Here is a 24027-nt window from a genome sequence, read left to right as displayed (position 1 = left end):
GCCTTTTTACACAAGCAAATCCTTTCAACACAACATGCAATATTAAACAATACAAGGAGAAAATATGACGAACCTTCAACTGCCCAAAGGTATGCTAGATTGGTTGAAGATGAGCAGCCCAATTCCACAAACCCTTGCCTCTCTACACTTAGCCAAATCCATCTTTCTTTCACATTAAATTTTCTAAAGCCAAATCCATCTTTCTTTCACATTCTTGTCTCCAAAAATGGAGAGCGGGTGATTACCCACAAAATCTCTCATTCTTGCTTAAGAAGACCCTAGTGAGAGTTCTCACAAGTTTCTAAAACTAAAAAGGAAAGGTAGGAGAAAATGGGAAAGGGATCTCACACCCAAAAGGAAAGTTTAAAACTTAGATGATCCTTCAAATTTCAATTTTTGCACAAGTTAGAAAAGTCACTTTTTAGGGTGTCTAAATGGTCACATGAGAGTTGGTACATGCCTAAAATTACTCCTAACCCTTAGGTATACTTTATGGGCTTTAGGAAACCCTATTAAACTACCCCTAAGTGTCCATTTAACCCTTTTTAAACCCAGCTGAAGTTAATTTTCGGGTCAAACTTAAGTTGACCATCCCAAAGATTCTTTTCCCAAGGCAATTATGGATTTACATTAAATTAATTGAAAAAGCTATGTTTAAACAACTCCCTCCAAGAGACAAATTTTAAAATCCAAAACATAAATCGATCACATGTGTCAAGCGACACAATAAAAATACTTTTACGAAATTATACATGACATCTTGTCTCTTGTTGGATTTACACAAATAAACAAAATTCAATTGAACATTCATGCAACAATCACTTTTACGAATAAAATACGACACAAACGGGGTGTTGTCTCTTCAAATAGATAAACCCTAGTTTTACGAACATACATAGGTCTAGGTTTGGTTCTCCAAAATATTTCCATGGTCACATGGATAATTTTCTTGCGCATTTCAATTACACATTAGTAATTTCAAATAACCTCATATAATATAAAGCACATGAATAAGAATACACATCAAACACTCTGCATACAATATACATTTAAAAAATTCAATATATCTTATATCCGAATAATTCCACATAAGCACTTATCATAATTCTCATAATTTTAATCCACACATAAAACATACATCCTAATTCTATCATCATAGTAAAGTCCTGCGAATCCAAAAATGACATACATCATCTCAAATTCATCCTATTCTAAAATCATGTAGAGTTCTATATCATAAAGCATATAAATGAAGCATCAACATATAGCAATGTTATCCAAATCATGGAATAATATAAGTTCTAAATCCATAATGCATAAAAATAAAGCATCCATAATAGTCTCAACATAAAAATCACTGAAATGCTAGACCGAGCCGGGGTAGGGCGTCACACCCTCCCCCTCTAGGCATGAACTTCCTCCTGGAGTTCATCAAAAGGATGGGGGTACTCTGATCTCATACATGCTGTGTCCTCCCATGAAGCCATAACCTCATCATAGCAATCCCACTGGACCCTAACCTGGTCCAGCTCTCAACCTCGAAGGGCCAACGTCTGACATGCCAAAATACGAATGGGCTCCAAAGCTAGCTGCCCATCCGACTCCACCTGCAAGGCATCCCAATCTAATAAATGAGACTCATCATAAATATACTTCCTCAAAACTAATACATGAAACACATCGTGGATGTGTGACAGGCTAGGTGGCAATGCTAAACGGTAGGCAACTGGTCCTATCCTCTCCAGGATCTCAAATGGTCCTACAAAGCGAGGTGCGAGCTTAGAACCCTTTTCGTAATGGATTGGACTCTTATGCAGTCGCACTCTTAGGAAAACTCTATCTCCAACAAAGTAGCTATGATCTATCTTCTTCACATCTGCATATTTCTTCTATCTATCATGTGCCTCTCTAAGACACTGCCTAATCAAATCCACCTGTCGTTCCATATCCCGAACTATCTCATGACCAATAGCAACTCTGTCCTCTATACGGTCCCAACTCAATGGTGTCCTACAAGGCCTGCCATATAATGCCTAATAGGGTGGCATCCCTAAAGAAAGTGTGATGCCCATTGTTATAGGCAAACTCCACTAAGGGAAGGTACTCTTCCCATCTGGTCTGATGATCCATGACATACATGCGAAGCATATCCTCTAACACCTGGTTAACCCTGTCTATCTGACCATCTATTTCTGGATGATAGGCTGTACTGAAATTGAGCTTAGCGCCCATAGCTGCCTGTAATGCCTTCCAAAAGGAAGAAGTGAAGAGGGAATCCCTATCAGAAATAATCTTGCGTGGAATGCCATGAAGTCTGACAATGTCTCGTAAGAACACCTATGCCACTGTTGGTGTTGTGAAGGTAGTCTGAACTGGTGAAAAGTGGGCCACTTTCATCAACTTGTCGACTGTCACCAAGATAGCATCATGGCGATGAGATGACATAGGAAGACCAATGATGAAATCCATGGATATAGTATCCCACTTCCACTCTGGTATAGCATGAGACTAGAGCAACCCACTTGGATGGTGGTGCTCCACCTTTACTCTCTGACACTCGAGGCATCGGGCTACTAACTCAGCAATGAGCTGCCACATTCCTGGCCAATGATATAGCTGTCTCAAGTTAGCATGCATCTTCTTAACTCCAGGATGTGCTACATAAGGAGCTCTATGAGCCTTCATGACAACGAACTCTCACAATCCCCTGGAAGAAGGTACATAGATGCACCCTCTATGGCGTAATAGTCCATCGGACTCCAAAGTATAATCCACATATTTCCCTTCCAGAGTATCCTGAGCTTGTATCACTTGACAAACCTCTGAATACCATCCATCCTCTAGCAACTGCTGTAGTATACGGTCCCTCAAATCCATGCCCATAGATATGGTGTATACCTCGTGACATCTCCTACTCAAAGCATCTGCAACTACGCTTTCCTTCCCTTTGATGTAATGAACATCAAAATCATACTCGTACAAGAACTCCATCCATCTCCTCTGACGTGCATTAAGGTTCGGCTGAGTGAATATGTAATTTAGACTCTGATGGTCTGAATGAAGCTCAAAATGATGACCCAACAGGAAGTTTCTCCATCTCACAAGTGCATGCACTACTGCTGCAAGCTCAAGGTCATGGGTAGGGTATTTAAGCTCATGAGTCTTAAGTTTCCTAGACTCAAAAGCTATAGCCCTACCATCCTACATAAGGACTACTCCTAAACCCTCTAAGGAAGCATCTGTGCAAATCATGAAGTCAACTGAGGGATCTGGTACTACAAGGATAGGTGCACTAGTAAGTGCCTTTTTGAGTTCCTAAAAGGCCCTCTTGCACTTCTCTGTCCACTCAAATTTCTTTCCTTTACACTGAAGAGAAGTAATAGGATGTGCGACTCTAGAGAATCCCTCAACAAAGTGTCGATAATAACTTGCTAAGCCCATGAAGCTCCTAACCTCTGTCACACTGGTTGGCACTGGCCAATCCATAATAGCTCTGATCTTTGATGGGTCAACTGAGATCCCCTCACCAGAAATAATGTGCCCAAGGTACTTGACCTCTGATCGAAAGAAAGCACACTTTGACAAACTACCAAACAACTGGTTATCCCTCAAACACTGCAAAACCTACCTCAGGTGCTCCTCATGCTCCTTCTCATTCTGAGAATATATCAAAATATCATCAAGGAACACGATCACAAAATGGTCAAGGAATATGCAGAATGCCCCATTCATGAGGCTAATGAAAACAACGAGAGCATTCGTAAGACCGAATGGTACCATGGCGAACTCATAGTGGCCATATCTAGTGCGAAATGCGGTCTTGTGGATATCGCTCTCCACTATTCTCAGCTGATGGTATCCTGACTTCAAATCAATTTTGGAAAATACTTTGGCACCCTGAAGTTGGTCGAATAAATCATCAATTCTGGGCAAAGGATATCGGTTCTTGATGGTTACTTTGTTTAACTATCGATAATCCATGCATAATCAGAGAGATATGTCCTTCTTCTTCATGAAGATGACTGGTGCACCCCAAGGGGATACGCTAGGATGAATGTGACCCTTCTCTAGTAGTTCCTCAAGCTGCATCTTGAGCTCATTAAGCTCATTTGTGGTCATCCTATAAGGTGCTCTGGAAATTGGCTCAACTCTTGGTACAAGGTCTATATGAAAGTCAATCTCTCTACAGGGTGGCATTCTAGGTAGCTCTGAGGGAAACATGTCTGAATATTCCTTAAGGATAGGATGGTCATCAATTGATGTTTCTTTTTCATCCTCTTCCTCCCTATCACTGATAGTGATGGAAAAAGTTTGACATCCCTTTCACATGCTCCGCTTAAGCTGCATTACGAAGATCATACGAAGAGACATGAGTCTCTGAATCTTAGTGATTACTATGGCCTAACCATGATCATCCTCACACTTGATTTCCTTCCTACAACAATCCATCTTGGCTCTGTGGGCGTAAAGCCAATCCATGCCAAGTACAATACCATAAGATCCAAGTGGTGTAACTCTAAGGTCTAATAAAGTGGTGGTATTGCCAATCTGCAGCTGACATGCCCTAACCTTTGATTCCACTGACACTCTAGCCCCTGAAGCTAACTCCACTTCCCAACTGACACCCTGTCTAGTTGCCACTAGCCCGCAATGCTCCACAACCAATGGAGAAATAAAAGAGTCAGTAGCTCCTGAATCAAATAATATAGATACACTATTACCTTTGATCATACCTATAGCCTCAATGACCATGGCCTGATGCTCAGCCTGGTGGTTGTCAACCGCTGCAAATACTCTATGGGACCTACACATATCACCAACTGTAGGCTCTGAAGTGGCCATCCTCTAATTTCCTTCCATCTGACCCTGAGGGAAATCCCTCGCCATATGCCACATGGCTCCACATGTAAAGCAAGCACCACATGCCTGAAACTGGGTGCCTTGAGGCCTAGAGAAAGCCTATCCCCCTGTCCTGCTAGATCCATTGTACCCACCCCTAGAGGACTACTGAGTCCTCACTGGAGGTGTGTAAGGCACCTCTGACCCTAAGACTGCCACTGCTTGAGCTTTGCGCCCTACTAATATTGCAGAGGCTTCTACCTCTGGTTCTGTTGTGACTTTGCAGAGGAGGGGGTTTGGAGAACCCCTGTGAGTTTCTGTTATTTCCCTTCCAATGGGGTTTCTAAAATCCGTATGTCTGGGGCATAGGGTTTCTGTTCTGGAACCGATCCCTAGTATCCTATGGTCTGACCTGAATCTCCTTTGCTATCAGTGCCTTCTCCATGGCAACCCAAAGGCTCCCTAGAGCAAACATCCTCACTGGTCCTACTATGCTGACATTCAGCCCTCTGATGAAATGGTTAACGAGATTTTTCTCATCCTTTAGATAGTCCACATATGGCAAGAGCTCAAAGAATTTTCTCTCGTACTGGGTCACTAAGAGACCCTTCTGCTGGAGGTCATGGAACTCATCTATCCTATGATGTTTGTAATGCTCTGACAAGTACCTCTCCCTGAACCTCTCTATAAAAATCTCCCATGTGAGAGTATCAGCAACCAAACCACACTTGTATTCTTCCTGTCTCCACCTTGTGGAGGCCATCCCTCTCAACGGATGGACTGCTACATGTGCTTTTAGATTGCTCTCATAAGAGCGCAATGCAAAGCACCTATCAAGGCTCAAAAGCCAAGCCTTAGCTTCTACCCCATCGGTAGATCCCCCAAAAGATGGTGGCTGGAGGCACATAACCTCCCTGATAAGATCCCTTGGCTCCCGACGAGCTCTCTCATAATACACTGGCTCTGCCCCTAGAGGTGGTCCTGGTAGGTGCATAGACTCTGGCTCATTCCCACCCTAACTCTCTATGGGAATAGGAGGTGGACTCCTGCTCCATTCCCTATCAACCGATCTATGACTCCTTGAGTTCTGATTTTCAACATGATGATCCCCGGCTGGAATCCTATCCTGGACTATACCAATTAGGTTGTGGATTGCTTCTAAGAGGTTTTGGTTTGGGTCAACTGGTTGTTCGGGAGGAGCTTCTGGGTTCACTTCCAAAACTGATTCCTCCCTATCTACCTCTTTGTGTGCCATGCATACACGCCTAGGACCCCTTCCGTGCTTGCGAGCTTGTCGCCTAGTTAGTGGCATCCTAAGAGAAAAATAAAAATAAAATAAATTAAATAACTAATTTCTTTGGAATAATATTTAATTAATTAAATTTAAATATCCTAGAAAATTAATATAATAAAATTTATTAAATAATTAAAGTGAAACGTAATGGAGAAAGGTTCCTAGTGTTGGAAACCTTGCTTTGATACCAAAATGTCATGCCCAAAATTTAGGGCAAGAACGGGATAATATATTTTTTTTAAATCACAACTTAAAACATTAAATTAGCAAATATGAAATGCTCTAACATATCTTGTCTTAACTATGTTTGAGTTAACTTAAACACTAACTCAAGTAGACGAGAATAATTTAGAATTAAATGCGGAATTACTAAAGGATTTAATTTATTATCTCATCGACTTTACTCAATAAACTAACTAAATCAATTAATTGACGCAGATAAAATTAATCTTCAATAGCCAATAATTTATTTTAGGAACTAATTAAATTAGTTCTGACACTTAGTTTATAAAAGTCTATGTTTTATTTTAATGTTAATTAAAGTGTTTTAAACCAAATCATCTAAGTGGTCAATTAAACTCAATATGGAATCTGTCTCATAAGTTTAATCTCAAAATCTATATTTAGGTTAAACTCCAAATTAATAGAAAAATCTAAGACCCCCCCTTTTTTTTTTATATAACCTTATGTTTGTAAGAAAACATATTTAAAAGAAAATTAAACCACTAGTAAAATAATAGACCTACCACTTGCCATTAAGCAACATTATTAATAAATGTTTAAACTAAAATAACATTAATTTAAATAATTAATTATGGAACTCTTTAATATATATAATTAAAATATATATATTTTCCTTAAACAGTATTATTATCAAATTACCCAATTTTGTTTATATTATTTTAGTTCTCTCTATGTTTATATATATATATATAAATGTATATATATACATATATCTATATATATATATATATATATATATATTTCCATCTAAAAAGTCCATGAAACCCTAATTTTATTTATATACAAATAGTGCCCCTTTTAATTATATTCATTTTTATTTCTTTATTATCTTTCCTTCTTCTTTAACCCTAGCCCTAACTAGCTAGGGTTTTATCTTTTGTTTGCAGGGACGGGCTCGTCCAAGGTGGCCATGGCGGAGGATTTAGTTAAGGCGGCGGCGGGCAGTGGCGTTCCCATGGGCGCTGGTCATTGTGGGTTTCCACAGTGGCGGCGACCACTATGGCTGCCCACGGTGACGACCCTCGGGCCATTCACTGTGGATGCCATAGTGGTGTCATCCATTGTGGTCGCCCATAGTGGTGGCTCTAAGGTTGCGCTGACCACTGTGCGAACCACAGTGGTTCACCTTTCCCGCCAACCACTGTGCTGCACACAATGGGTTCGGCCCGAGCCTAGCCACCGGTTTTTTTTTGTTGTTGTTGTTTAATATTTTTTTTAAAAATAATTAATCTCGTTTAATAATATTTATTAACTTATATATAAATATATAAATATATATATATATATATTTATATATATACATTAGTATATTTTAATCAATATGTTTTTCTTTTGAAAGAGTCTCATTTAAACATATTTATATGTAAATATATATATATATATATATATATATATATATATATATATATATATATATGTTAATTAAGTAACAAACCTAGGGCATTTTCTTTATAAATAAATGCTGATATACTTTTATATTGAAACATTTTAACAAATCAGATAAATTCTTCAGTTTGGATCATTGTTTTCATTTTTTTTTAATCAAAATCCTATTTGCAAAAATAAAATAGATAGATTACTTAAATATAGATTTACTTTCTGCAAGTATAAATTGAATAACATAATTAAATATACTTAGCACAACATCTTTAGAATTTTATTTTTTTTAATTAATCTGATTAACAATAGATTTTATTTCTGCAAGAAACAAATGACAGAATTTGACAATTCTAACAGTAACTATTTAAACCTATATTTTTATTAAATAAAAACTTAGAGATGACAATAATATTTTTTATTTTATTTTATTTTCTGCTAATGATTTAAATAACAAATTTAAATAGTTAAGTTTTGCATTTCCATGTATAGTTCTAAAATGTTTTATCTCCGGCCTATTACATGCATGCAAATCAATTCCATTTCTTTTCTAATAAATCATTTAAAATGCGTAAAGGAAATAAACAATTTTCTTTCTTTTCAAAATATCTTATACACACAAATGTTATTTTTCAGAACCATAGAAATCTAAAACTAGAAAATACTTATTTCTGTTCTGCAATTTAGCATACTAAAATATTACAACTCTTTAAAACATATTTCAAGGACTTTTATTGTCACTTTACAATGAGTCTCTCATTCCTATTAAATGAGGACTTTTCTAAAATAGTAATATACAAATATTTTTTTGCAACAAATCACTTCAACAAACTTCCACTTGTCCTATTCTTTCCTTCCAACCACCTGCAAATAATCAAAGGATATGACCATGGAGAGCTCACCTCTTAGCCTAGGCTAACTGGTAGCCACCCCCGAGCTTAGAGAACCAAGCCCTAGATAGGTAACACACATGCAAACCCAATAAACAAGGGAAAAACAAACACAAACACATTCCCAACCCAGGGCTACACTGCACCACACATTGTGATGTCTTTTCAAGTGTGGTAGTGGACCAAGTACCCTGAGGAGACTACAAGTATGGTAAAACCTATAGCCACCTCATGGCAAATCAAATACATCATAAGTATAAAAACCCCACATCATTATGCCCCCCCAAGGCATTCATGCCTTATTTCCCTCCTTATGACCCCCAAATGCATAAACAAGCCATGCAACAAGGGTCACATAAAATTCCTTGTGGTCACTCTCATAATGAGAGCCTCTCACTCGAGGGCTGTCACTTCTACCACCCACAAGACCATCCTCTCTCCCAAGAGTAGGAGGCCTTGATTACTCCCAAAGCACATAAAATGCATACAAAATAGTAAAACATAGAACGCAATAATTTTCCAAGGAAAGCATGCAAGAAACTAGCCTTTTTACACAAGCAAATCCTTTCAACACAACATGCAATATTAAAAAATACAAGGAGAAAATATGACCAACCTTCAACTACCAAAAGGTATGCTAGATTGGTTGAAGATGAGCAGCCCAATTCCACAAACCCTTGCCTCTCTACACTTAGCCAAATTTTCTAAAACCAAATCCGTCTTTCTTTCAAATTCTTGTCTCCAAAAATGGAGAGTGGGTGATTACCCACAAAATCTATCATTCTTGCTTAAGAAGACCCTAGTGAGAGTTCTCACAAGTTTCTAAATCTGAAAAGGAAAGGTAGGAGAAAATGGGAAAGGGATCTCACACCCAAAAGGAAAGTTTAAAACTTAGATGATCCTTCTAATTTCAATTTTTGCACAAGTTAGAAAAGTCACTTTTTAGGGTGTCTAAATGGTCACATGAGAGTTGGTACATGCCTAAAATTACTCCTAACCCTTAGGTATACCTTATGGGCTTTAGGAAACCCTATTAAACTACCCCTAGGTGTCCATTTAACCCTTTTTAAACCCATCTGAAGTTAATTTTCGGGTCAAACTTAAGTTGACCATCCCAAAGATTCTTTTCCCAAGGCAATTATGGATTTACATTAAATTAATTGAAAAAACTATGGTTAAACAACTCCTCCAAGAGACAAATTTTAAAATCCAAAACATAAATCGATCACATGTGTCAAGTGACACAATAAAAATACTTTTACGAAATTATATATGAAATTTTGTCTCTTGTTGGATTTACACAAATAAACAAAATTAAATTTAACATTCATGCAACAATCACTTTTACAAATAAAATACGACACAAACAGGGTGTTGTCTCTCTGAATAGACAAACCCTACTTTTATGAATGTACATAGGTCTAGGTTTGGTTCTCTATAATATTTCCATGGTCACATGGATAATTTTCCTGCGCATCTCAAGTACACATTAGTAATTTCAAATAACCTCATATAATATAAAGCACATGAATAAGAATACACATCAAACACTCTGCATACAATATACATTTGAAAAATTCAATATATCTTATATCTGAATAATTCCACATAAGCACTTATCATAATTCTCATAATTTTGATGCACACATAAAACATACATCCTAATTCTATCATCATAGTAAAGTCTTGCGAATCCAAAAATGACATACATCATCTCAAATTCATCCTATTCTAAAATCACGTAGAGTTCTATATCATAAAGCATATAAATGAAGCATCAACATATAGAAATGTTATCCAAATCATGGAATAATAACAATCAGGTCGGCCACTAGATAATAAATCAATTACATAATTACAAACCATGTCGTCCTTAGGCCAAACAAATAATATCAACACATAAGACATCCCAAAAATACATCAATAGGTCCTATTCATGCATTATATTAAAGTCGGTCCATAAGATAGATCAACCGGGACCCAATATAGGTTCACATGCCATAGCAATGATCTCTTTCCGCCAAGTCTCAAACATGATCACCAAAAGCATCCAGAAACTCCACTAGAAGCTGCACCAACACATCTTATGCAATTCATAAAAGATCTTCACCAAAAGCTCTACTGATGAAACCCTCGCCGAAACTAGAAACCAAGCTTCTAAGCAAACATGATAGCATCCAATCACTAGACCAAAACTAGCTGACCAAATATGAGTATGAGTATCATGAACAAGCCAATTCCATCACCAAACTATATCGGAGCCTACTGGATCATGCCATATCCAAGTTAACCAGAAACTACTCATCCTACCAGGACCAGAAGGGTGTCAGGAAAGCATCCAAATAGCATGTGTTGGCATCAATGATAAAACACCAATGCAACACATAATCAATTCTGTAGACACCTAAAAATGTCTCATTGATCATGTACTAATTATTCCTCTAAGTGATTAAATGATCTTTATTATTTAATTAAGTGAATTAATCTATTTTTTCTAATTTCATATTTCCTCATCATCTTACTAATTATTCTATTTTCTTATTCTATCATCATTTAATCATTTTAATCATTTTCTAAATATTAATTAAATATTTATTACTTAATTAATTATGTTTAAATCCCCAATTTAAATAATCTTTATTATTTAAATAAATTAATTCTCAATTTCTATCTCCAATCATCTAATCATTCAACCATTTTCTAAATATTAATTAAATATTTATTATTTAATTAATTGTGATTTAATCCTTTAATTTAAATAATCTTTATTATTTAATTAAATTCCATTTTCTAAATATTAATTAAATATTTATTATTTAATTAATTGTGATTTAATTCCTTTAATTCAAATAATCTTTATCATTTAATTAAATTCCATTTCTAACATAATTAAATAGTTTCTTTAAATTATTTAATTAACTAATTAGTTCTTCTAGTTCTCTAAATTCTAATTTCATTCAATTTCATATTCTTCTAATTTCTTCCAAATTCAAATACATGTGCATGATTTCAAAAACCAAATTGAAAATCAAAGTCAAGTTCTAAATATATTCAAATGCTAAATTGAATTAATAAATTCAATTATTTGAATAATATCTCATGCAAAGATTAAATTAAAAATCTAAATCTAAATGCAAGCACATGCTAAATTAATTAATTCAATCAATTAATTAATTAAATCATTTATCTCTTCAACTTTTATTTCCATCTTTCAATTAGCTTTTTCTAAATTAAGCTCTTTGTGTCATCTTCTTTATTTCCACCAATCATCATTTTTCTTCCTTCAGTTAACTCTTTCATCAATCAGTTAACTCAATTAATCTATTCAATCTATTGAGTTTCACTCCTACAATTAGCAGTTCAACTATCAACTTGCATTTGAGCTCACCTGAGTTCACACCTCTTGATCATTTTGTTCCACCTTTCAATCAATCTCATCCAATTTTCTATAAATTGAGCATTCAATCTCCATTTTCAATCCTCCTCAATCTTGACTCTGAATCACGAACTTTGAATCTTTGTGTCACTTGCAGGTTACCAGTGCAATATCTGAGAGCCATCATACCATGAAGAGGAGAAGAGCAATGGAAGCGATATGCCATCTTGGGATAGGGAGTTTTATTGAATGATTTTAATTCCTATTTCTTAATTGCATCATTTCATTGGTTTTATGTTTGAATTGCTTAGATAGTTAAGGAGCACATTTTGGTGAACCCGACGTGAACTAACAACAATTTAACCTTCTTTATTTTTCTGTGTGATTTTAGCAGATTGTACGGATTTTTTTTTTTTTTGCAGGTTGCACGAATTTCAAGAAAAGATTTTTCCATCACGCAATCGATCTTACATCATCACACAATCGCATAGAAAGATTCACGCATTCAACCCTTCAGGGTCATGCATTCATCTCGACAGGGTCATGCAATCGACCTGTCTGGATCACGCAATCACCCTTTCTGGGTCACTCATCCGCAAGGTTAATTGTTGTTTTATTTTTCTTCTGTCTGTTATTAATTTTGTATAATTTTATCCTAAATTTGGTTAATCCGGGATCAAATTTTTTTTTACTTCAGGGTTTGATTAACAAAGTTTATGGCAAGAAAAGTTCAGTTCAAAATTTCAGGTGTGAGAAGGATGAAACAACAAAGGAGGGAAGCTAAACAATATCAAAAATTTCTCCAAGCAGAAAAATTGATACAAAATTCAGAAGAACAACTAGCCTTAGATAGATATAATAGCATAGTTCTTTCTTATACAGTTAAATATGATCTAATCAATATTGAATGGATGATGAGGGATTTGGCTAGGGCTTCACAATTGGTTTCGCAGGTTCCTGATCGGGTTTAGTTTTCTTGTATTTTTCTAATTTTTTTGTTGTCTGCATTCTATCATGTAATCCACCTGTTAGTGCTATGCAATCGAGCAGATAAAGTCACGCATTCGCTCTGTCAGATTCACGCATTTGCTCAGTAAATATCACGCAATCGCTCAGGTAGTATTACACAATCACCTCTATCAAGTTCTCAGTTTCTATTTTCTGTTGGTTTATTTTGGCTACTAATCTTCTGTTTACAGCTCATGGCGGATTCACAGAGAGGATTAGATTAGTAATTTTGCATGCACATCTCATAACAGTTAAAATGGACATGCATGAATAATCTCACACTTCAATTTTTAGTGCTTAAAATCAACAACATTAAAATTGACATGCATGCACATCTCACACTTCAATTTTTAGTGCTTAAAATCAACAACAATTAAAATTGACATGCATGGATAATCTCACACTTTGTTGTTGGTGCTTAAAATGAACATGGGCTAAAATTGACATGCATGCATCCTACACTTGGTTTTTGGTGCTTAAAAATCAAACAAATGGTTAAAATTGACATGTATGCCTTCATTCTTGGATTTGGTGTTTAAAATTGACATGCACATGCAGATCTAACACCTAAATTTGGGCTATAAAAAGAACGTGAATCAAGCTGCATTAGATTAACTCATTTTTCATTTTCTTAAGGGAAAATAACTTTTCATTATGTCTGGGGTGGACCTACTATTGCACTAACTGACTTTCTACCCACCATCAGGCCCACAGGAGAAAGAAGGAAGGTGACAATGACATCCAAATTTTCTTTTTGTTCTACATAGTGAGGGGTATCTTTGACTGGGGATTTCATCACCCCACAAAGGTACTTCAAGTTGGGATGCGTTGGGGATATCATCTCTCCCAGCATACTCTTGAGCGGCACTAATACATTTAGCCTAAAATTCCGATGGAGAAGGTATATTGTGATAAAACTTATTTTTTTTTTTGAAAAAATGCCCGATTTCATCAAAATTCTGACGATAATGCAATGACATTTAGGGTTTTTTAGAAAAAGTGCCCACGTTCATCAAAATTCCGATGACAGTGTGCATTACTTAAATAAAAAAGAAAAGACCAAGTCATTTCATAAATCCCGCCTCTTTATGAAATCTCGCCTCTCATTCGTCCCGCCTCTGTAGCGAACCTGTGGGTTTAATCATGGCAGGGAAGATCAATATTGGTGTGACAAGCTTGCCGCCCGATGACAAACGCACCAACATTCCAAATCTATTGCAAGCATTAGATAACAACATGGAACCTTCTGTAATTAAGAGCCTTATTGAGGAGATCAACAAGAGGGAAGAAGAGCACAAGATCACCGGTATAATAGTAGATGCAATGACATGTTTTGGGTTAAAGGCAATAGCCGATTTCTATAAGATTCCTCTCTTTGCTTTCCACGCATCGCTTGTCGCCAACTGTGCCATCCATTACTTCATTCTGAGGCTCGTCTCTCTTGGGACCCTTGCTCAAGATGGTAAGACAGAGTCACGCTTCTTCGTAATTTTTTTCTTTTCCTTCTTGCGTTTTGGTTAGACTGGTTGTTTTTGGTGTTATTGAAGGAGCTCCCAAAGAAGAGAAGAAAGTAAGGTATATTCCCTCCATGCCTTTGGAATCGAATAAGGATGGAATAATAGAGAAGGGGGAGATTGTTAGAGCCATTGACAGGTTGCTGGTGGGAGAAGATGGCGCAAAGATAAGGAAGCATGTCACCAAATTGATGAGAAGCAGTATAGATGTGGTGAAGGAAGGAGGATCCTCATTCAACAACTACAGTAAGTTTCTTCACCAGATGAAGAAATAGCTTCTTGACTGAAATATTAGGCTGTCACTTCTTTAGTTTATCAGATTTTTTGTGGTGCAAAGGAGAAACTGGGAGGATATGTGGTGATTCAGATTCATTTGGTTTATTGATTCTGTAATGGTGAAATTTCTATAAATGATTTCTTTTTCATTTTCTTTTTTCATCCTTTTAAGGGAATGTCTTAATGTGTATATATACAAATTGCATAATTTTGTATGAGATTGGGCTCATCATATTTGTCTTGTTTTAACCTTTTATATTTATCTTTAATCATGGTTAGAAGGTGGCTTGGTTAAGACATAAAATTAACATCGAATATCCACCAAGAAACCCAACCTTTTGGCTTCTCATTGTGAACTACCTCTTTCATCTCCTTGATGAAGGCGTTTGCCAGCTACACAATGCTTTTTTATGAGAATAAGAATGAAAGTTATAAGAAATTCTTCATACACTATACCTCCATGTAAATGTTTACCTTGGAAACATTAAAGATTAGTGACCTATCATATGGCCTTTACAACACCATCCATTACAACAATCACTTGGTTTAAGTTTTTACATCATCGTCCATCCTTTGAAACTTAGCAAGAGTAAAAGAAAGGTCATGGACACTTATGACAACCACATGAATGTGAAAAGATAATTAACCGAAACCTACCTTGGGCTCTCCATGGCCAATCTAAGGGAGTACAATATGAATGAAATCCAAACTATAGATTCTTCCAATGCTTTTTGTCATTCAAAATGACCTCCAAAATGTATTGTTCATAGGTATAGTTGGCAGTCGCTCGTACATCGTGTAAGCTATCTAGAAAATTTCAAATAGAGTATGTAATATTTTGAACTTTCTAATTTACAAATTTATGTGTGCTAATTGCATTTATTTAAATTCGAGAATCCACTTCACATCTATATTAGCAAGATTCTTCTCTTTGCGGAGATTCAAACTATTCAAGAAGGCTTAAAACTTAGCCTCATATTCTGGACCAATAGATAAAAAAGGTTTATACCTAGCCCCATCAAAGTTCAGTTTTAAAGCCAAGAAAGGGAGGATTCCATTTTATCATTTCTTTTTTATATCTTTTGGAGATTTAAGGGCCACTAACATAGTATGTCAAAGTGGATCTAAAAATGTATCAATTTTTTGTTAGTTTATCATCCCACTAAGGGAAGTTTAAGAATCATATTATCTGATTTTTATTGACCAGTAGCATTTTGTAAATATCAATTATTATTATTTTTAGATTGAATAAAACAATTAAATATTACAAAATTGAAGCTACAGAAATAACTAATAAACATAACTAAATCACTAGCAGTCCAATAACTCAGAAAAAAAACAAATGATAATGATTCTGTTCAATCAAAGATTATTTTCCCTTGACTCAGCCTAAATTCCACACACAATTATAGGAGGTCTCATTATCCATGTCACTTCCCATAAGGAGTTTCCCACTCGAAGCATATCATATCATTTTAATGCACCTCCCCACTCGAAGCATATCATTTTAATGTCCCTCCCCATGATAATTATAATTTTTATCTATGGAATTGGCTTCTTCTTCATTCATTCTCTAAGCATTCTAACCCTTTATCTCCTCCCTTCAAACTTCTCCAAAAATAGCAAGAATTAGAAAAATTATCCAATAATCTTTAATATAGATAACATATTAAAAAAATTAACTGTCACCAGAGTTAAGATCCCAGAAATATTTTATTCTTTTTGCGTTGAGTGGAACATAACACGCGTCACCTTGGTATCATTAATTTTTTTGCTTCCAGACAAACTAAAAGTGATAAGATTGTTTCAGTGTAAGCCATTAAGAAAAGTGGTCACTGATTTGATGGTTGATCAACTTCCCTCCAGGTGTGGGAGACTCTACCAGTAGCTTACACATCAATATGGTAATCATATCTTCATATGCCATGGCCGCAGTGGGGAATGGGGGCCGACATTGATCAATCAGTCATTGGTAATGGGAGACATTATTTTAAACGGTATGAAAAATTTCCATCTATGGCTAGATAGATCATGCTTTGGTTTTCAGGAAGCCATTGGAGTGAAGTTGATTGTGTCTTCTGGTGTTAGATAATTTGTATTTTCCTCATTGTAGGGAAGATAGGTTGTGTACTTCATATTTTAATGCTTATCTTGAAGGAGATCAGATGTGTGGTGGACATTTATTTCAAATTATTATTGTCCTACATGACCTATATAATCAAGGGGTTCTATTTATAATTTCATTCATTCATATTGTAAACTTGAATTCATTGATAGGAATATAGTTTATTCATGTCATATTGATCTTCTCATTTTGTTGTGCTTTCCATTAGACCTCTAGATCTTGGGTGGCCATCTCCATAGTCAAATCTTAAAATATTTACCTTTCTAGATTCTATAAAAGAAATGGTTTTATCAAGAATATCATATGGAATAGCTTCTAAATATTTTCATTTGATAACAATATTGTTAGACAATTTTGCTTTATAGGAAAATAATCTAAACTAGACTTTTTTTTTCAAGCTAAGACAAAACAAAGTAAGGTAGTACAATAATCACTTTGTAAAAATAATTAGCTAACACATCTTCTTTTGGGAATTTTTGTATTTAGTTCTTCCTTTGCAAATCAACATACCCTATTTTGGTTTCCCAAATATTTACTAAATAACTTTGAAGATAAATTGGGAAGAGAATCCATCATATAGATATTTCTTTTCAACAGCCTTAGAGGACATTGTTTTGTCTATCATTTATTATAATAGCTAATACCCAATTTTTTTATAAGATAACAAGCAAAACCTCCTCTTCACAAACTATGTTTTCCTTAATAATCCAATAATGAAAAAAGTAACCCACATAAAAATTACTTACTCCCTACCATGAAGGCAAAAGAACATCCAATTTAAAGATTGATGTACCAAAAGGAAAGAAATATCACCTCAATATCTGTCTTGAACTTATACATTGAATCTATACACATGAGAATCCCCTTAATAACTCTCTCACAACTTTCAATGCTAGAAGAATGAGTGTTTTCACAAGACTTTCATACTATGATATTTATATCAAAATTCACTTGCATAGTTTTAGAGTCAAGTTGACCCATTCTCATGAGTAGTTTACATGAACCCCTCATAAGAATGGATCACTTAGTACTCATTTCATCAAAGTGATGCTCATAGCGGTGAAGCATTAGGGATTCCTAGGAGGTCACCCATACTAATACTACTCTAAATCAAGCATGTTTAACCATGTAGATTGTCCCAAGATCAAACCCATTCAACTTGCCACCCCATTTGCAAAACCTTCATGATCAAGTGGTGTGCCTTATAAACCATTCATTATAGAGAAACTTTAGCTTATCCATTGACAAGTGGGAGGTGTTGATGTGTTTTTTATGCACATGCGAACGTAGAATAAAATACCCAAAAGTATCTTATCCTCTCTTGAACAAAGTTACTCAAATGCTGGAGATTTTCTTAAGGATCACTTGAGACAACTCGAAGGTTCTGGTATGTCAGGTCACGACGTGTGGATAAACATAGTTGGTTGATGTGATTGTTGGTATCACAAGGGGACTTACGTTGAATTGTCGAATGCTTGAATAGATGGAACTTGATCATCTGATATTTCAATCTCACGATGCTTTTTGTCCTAAACTAACTTCAATTGAAAAAAGGGCAAAAGGTGAAGTGTTAATAAAATCTATTCTAAGGCCTAGACTATAAGAAGATGGATCCCCTGATTAATTTATTTAGAGTGTTTAGTTCCATTTTAATCCTTTCTTTTACAATTAAATATTATTGAAAAATTGTATTATTGTTCCAAATTTTGTGGATATTTAGGAGACACAAATAAAATATAAATGTAATCATTCCATATTTTTGTAGGAGATTTGGAATGAGACTAATAGGAAGAGTAGTAAACATGAGTCACAATGAGCACTTTAGAATAAATCTAAACATTATAAGGAAGAGTAGTTTGGAAAAATAGAAGCGTAATTTATTTTCCAATATGCAAGATTATTACTTGGGAAAGAATCTTGAGGAAGGATTCATTAATGAAATGGTCATTAACAAGATGGAGAGAATAATAATTAGGAAGAGATAGATTTCACATGCTACTAGGTGACTAGATTGGAGAGAAACTAGAGGCAAATAATTTAGCTTGGCCATGACACAAAGTCTTAGAATAGATGCCAACCTTGGTGAATGGAATGAAAATCCCAAACAATTAATGAGTGGTGAGACAAGTAGAGGCATGCATCTATAAATTTTGTTTTGAATATATATAAAATAAAGAAAAAATGGGACTAAAACCAAGGGAAATTCACATGGAAAGGATATGATGAAAATCAAAATAAATAGTTTGAAGATAATATTAGTTACCTAAAGGATATTCCACTTGATTATTTGGTATATCATAACTATTTTGACAAATTTTGAAACCATTAGAGGTACCTTTTACTTCTGTAGATGAGGCATTCATTCATGTTGAAGTTGTGATAGCTTATTTGCCTCTTTATAGACAACAAATTATCCATACGAATTATCATATATACTTGTAACCTCCATCCCAAACCACCTATTTCTCTCTTCTTCCTTTGTGTACCTCTTTTATTCTTCCATTACCTCTTCGCTTACCTAAATTCAAAACATAGTGTATATAGCATCAAAAAAATTCCATATTTGATTAAAATTATCCACAACATATCGAAAAGACAAATACCACACTTACTGTGTCATCAACCAAAAATAATTTACTTACATATTCAAAGAGTTCAATAATGGAGAAACATCCATGCGGTGTTCTACACATGTCCTTGAAGGTTCAAGAAATACTTATCCTCTATTGGTCCAAACTTTAAATCACTTTCCATGCATGAAAATAATTGCAACCATACACAATTTCCCACCCAATGGATTCTCTCAAACTAGTTTACTATCTTAACATTGGGTCAAGGAAAAGCGGGCCAAAATAGGAATCCAAGTGTCTTAAAAGCCTTCAAGACCATAGTGGTGAGGATTGAATTTCTTTCTTTAGTGGTATCTTTCTGTAGATTAATTAGTTGGGGATTGTATTAGGACCTTTTCCTAATTAAAAAAAAATATAAAGATTACATCCCTAAATATTGCATTCATAATAGAATAAATTTCTGCAATATTGACACTATATTCATAATAGATTTATAGTGATGAATAAAGAAATATTTAAGATTATGAAAAAATTGATGTTTTCTTTCTCCCAACCGTCATTGGATATTGGGTGATCTTTGAGGCATTATGTCAAATAGTTCATGTGCCTTATCTAAGCTTACATATTTTTCATGCATGTGTACCTGGGAAGTTGCACTACAACATCTATACTCACTAATCACATTTGGTTGGAAGTTTCTAAATCCATTTCAAACACATCTTGTGCATATCCTGCAATCTATGCTAACGGTGATTGTCTTTAATGGCTTCATTGTGTGCATAATTGATTGGCTCTTCACTCCTAAGACCTTCAAAAGTCTTTACTGGCTTCATTGAGTCCTTTTGTCTTCCAAATTCACCTGCACCAACTTGACTTCTCCTTCAATGCTTGATTGCCTATTCACTTGGAATTGAATTGATTTTATAACTATGAGATCACTTGATTTTATATGTCTTGAAAGCATTTTATCCCAATGGCTTTAAATTAAAGTACTTTCTCTTCTATCTGGTATTGGTGGAGCAGATCCTTTTATGATATGTAAGTTGAGAATATTTTATGAAAGGTCCCTAAATGAATACACTATAAACTGATTTTAATATACCTTGAAGTGTGCAATATGGAAGGTTTGTATTCTTAATCTCCTACCCATTTCTTAATTTAAAAGATGATATCTTTATTAAATATCTTTATTAACTTGATTTCTCCTTCAATTCTTGATGAATGCTTGATTGCACGTTCACTTGGAATTGAATTGATTTTATAATTAAGAGATCACTTGAATTGTAGGTAAACCCCTTCAAATGATAGGGTAGGCTTCCTTTTATACCTAATATATGTCTTGAAAGCATTTTATTGTGATAGCTTTAAATTAAAGTACTTTCTCTTCTATCTCGTATTGGTGGAGCAGAGGTTGCATTGCATCATCCTAGGATACATATTTCTGCAAATACAACACAAGTTAAATGTATCCTAGGTCGATGCAAAGCAACCTCTGCTCTAGAGATCACCAAAAAATAGAGAAAGAACTTTAATTTAATGCTATCAGGATAAAAGTCTTTAATCAAGACAAATAAAATTTGAGTTTGATTGTCATCATTTACTTTGCCAAATTCTTCACACGTAACTCTTGAATCAATTTCCTACTCACAATAATTTTATTATGTCTCAAATATAGCGAAACAGAAGGCTTCAAATAGTAAACTTGAACATGCAACTAAATCCATTGACTAACCAGAAGAACAAAATTAAGAAATGGTTTGATCATCTAAGAGATGTTGTAGACTTGCAACTCACCAGCTAAGTTTTTGCAGGTAAGAATTTTTTTTGTTTTGGTTATGGTTGTGGTGTTTATAGGGAGACATTTACAAATTTATATCTATTTTCACTATTTAATGGTTTATGGGTTTGTAATGGTAATTTAATGTTCTTTCATATTTTTGTATATATTCTTTATAATAGCCTATTATATTGATTTGTTCTATTATGCATAATGGTGTGGGTCAGATGGCTTTGCCGTCGGTGCATGAAAGCATTGAACGAGTTCTACTTTTAAAAATTACATGAAACATTTTTAATTTATTTGATTCAGTGTTATTTGCAAAAAATGATTATCAATGATGTTTCCTTTCTCCAAGAATTGTCTATGACCCTGTTAGATAATATGTAACATCGAATGACTAAATCTTTTCATTACAAATGCTTATTTAATTTAATTATTATCTCAGCGTGAATTAAAATTTATATCTGTACGGAAGCAGAACATACAAGTCCAAGAGTCATGTGCAAGCAAATTTCCTAAAAGAAAGCAAGCAGGCATTATCTTGAATGACATGGAAACAAGCTCATCAGCTGCCTAGAAGAGAGCAATTGGAGAATGGCAGAGGAAAGTGTTTAAGGGTGATAAATAGATAGATAGTATGCAATACAAACAAACAATGTCTGGAGTGTCTGATGTGACGTCTCTAATTTATGTCCGGAGGGTCTAACTGGTTTTGGAGTTCCTGCAAAACCTATTGGGCCACGCTTGGAGGAAATCAATGTGTTCATGCAAGGAGCACCTTTTTTCTATTATGAGAATGATACTTTTGCACCTAGGGATATTTGGAAGTCAATATCCAAAATTTCTATAGTGTGGAACAAGAGTTGGCGGACTCGAAGTATAATTGTCAGCTTTCAGAAGACCAAGAGGTTATGTACACAATCTCCCAATAGAAGAGCGATTTCAAGAATTACCTCTCCCCCCCATGACTATTCAGGAAGCACTTCCTCAAATAGAGGACTATTGGCCTCCATGGGATCAAAGAAAAAAATTAAAGCATAGACTCTAGACGATGTGGTGGTGTCCTCCGTGAAGAACTCTACACTATAATTGAAAATTAACGAGGGAAACTGCAAGATAGTGAAGAGAAATACGATCTTGAAAAGTGGGAAGAATGGATCTTGGTTTGGGTGGGGCCAAGTCGGGTGGCTCCTCTAGAGGTTGATGAGATAGAAATCATATTAGGATTTGAAAAAGATCACACTCATGGAACTTCGTGTGCGAGTGATCGATTGTGGTGTTTGGGTAATGCATTCCAAATAGATACAGTTGCATTCCAAATAGATATATTCTTGATGGCATGCAACTGTATCTATTTGGAATGCATTACCCAAACACTGCAATCGATCACTCACACACGAAGTTCCACGAGTGTGATCTTTTTCAAATCCTAATATGATTTCTATCTCGTCAACCTCTAGAGGAGCCACCTGACTTGGCCCCACCCAAACCAAGATCCATTCTTCCCACTTTTCAAGATTGTATTTCTCTTCACTATCTTGCAGTTTCCCTCATGAATTTTCAATTATAGTGTAGAGTTCTTCATGGAGGACACCACCACATCGTCTAGAGTCTATGCTTTAATTTTTTTCTTTGATCCCATGGAGGCCAATAGTCCTTTGTTTGAGGAAGTGCTTCCTGAATAGTCATTGGGGGGAGAGGTAATTCTTGTGGTCGCTTTTCTATTGGGAGATTGTGTACATAACCTCTTGGTCTTCTGAAAGCTGACAATTATACTTCGAGTCCACCAACTCTTGTTCCACACTATAGAAATTTTGGATATTGACTTCCAAATATCCCTAGGTGCAAAAGTATCATTCTCATAGTAGAAAAAAGGTGCTCCTTGCATGAACACATTGATTTCCTCCAAGCGTGACCCAATAAGTTTCCCAGGAACTCCAAAACTAGTTAGACCCTCCAGACATAAATTAGAGACGTCACATCAGACACTCCAGACATTGTTTGTTTGTATTGCATACTATCTATCTATTTATCACCCTTAAACACTTTCCTCTGCCATTCTCCAATTGCTCTCTTCTAGGCAGCAGATGAGCTTTTTTTCATGTCATTCAAGATAATGTCTGCTTGCTTTCTTTTAGGAAATTTGCATGCAAGAGACTCTTCAACTTGTATGTTCTGCTTCCATACAAATATAAATTTTAATTCACACCAAGATAATACTTAAATTAAATAAGCAATTGTAAAGAAAAAATTTAGTCATTCAATGTTACATATTATCTAACGGAAAGGTCGTAGACAATTCTTGGAGAAAGGAAACATCTTTGATAATCATTTATTGCAAATAACACTGAATCAAATAAATTAAAAATGTTTCATGTAATTTTTAAAAGTAGAACTCGTTCAATGCTTTCATGCACCGACAGCAAAGCCGTTCGACCCACATCATCTCTCATCATCGAAATTCCGACGCCCACTACTGAAATGCCAGACAAGGATGCTTTGCATCCCATGGCACTCCTCTGTTAGAATTTTATACTTTGGTGTCAGAATTCCGATGACAGCCCAAGATGGCGACGATATTCATTTGTGGAATGAGCATGCATGGTGGTCGTCAGAAAGGTTGTGGTAATGTCGAAATTGCGATGACCACGAGGATAGTCAGAACTTCTGACACAAAGTTTTTGATGGCCATTTTTGTCGGTAGTGCGATGAAATGTGGTCAGAAATCTGACGAT

The sequence above is a fragment of the Cryptomeria japonica genome, chromosome 9 (genome assembly GCF_030272615.1).
Source record: "Cryptomeria japonica chromosome 9, Sugi_1.0, whole genome shotgun sequence".
In the NCBI taxonomy this organism is placed as follows: domain Eukaryota; kingdom Viridiplantae; phylum Streptophyta; class Pinopsida; order Cupressales; family Cupressaceae; genus Cryptomeria; species Cryptomeria japonica.
Note: the sequence above shows the minus strand (reverse complement) of the source record.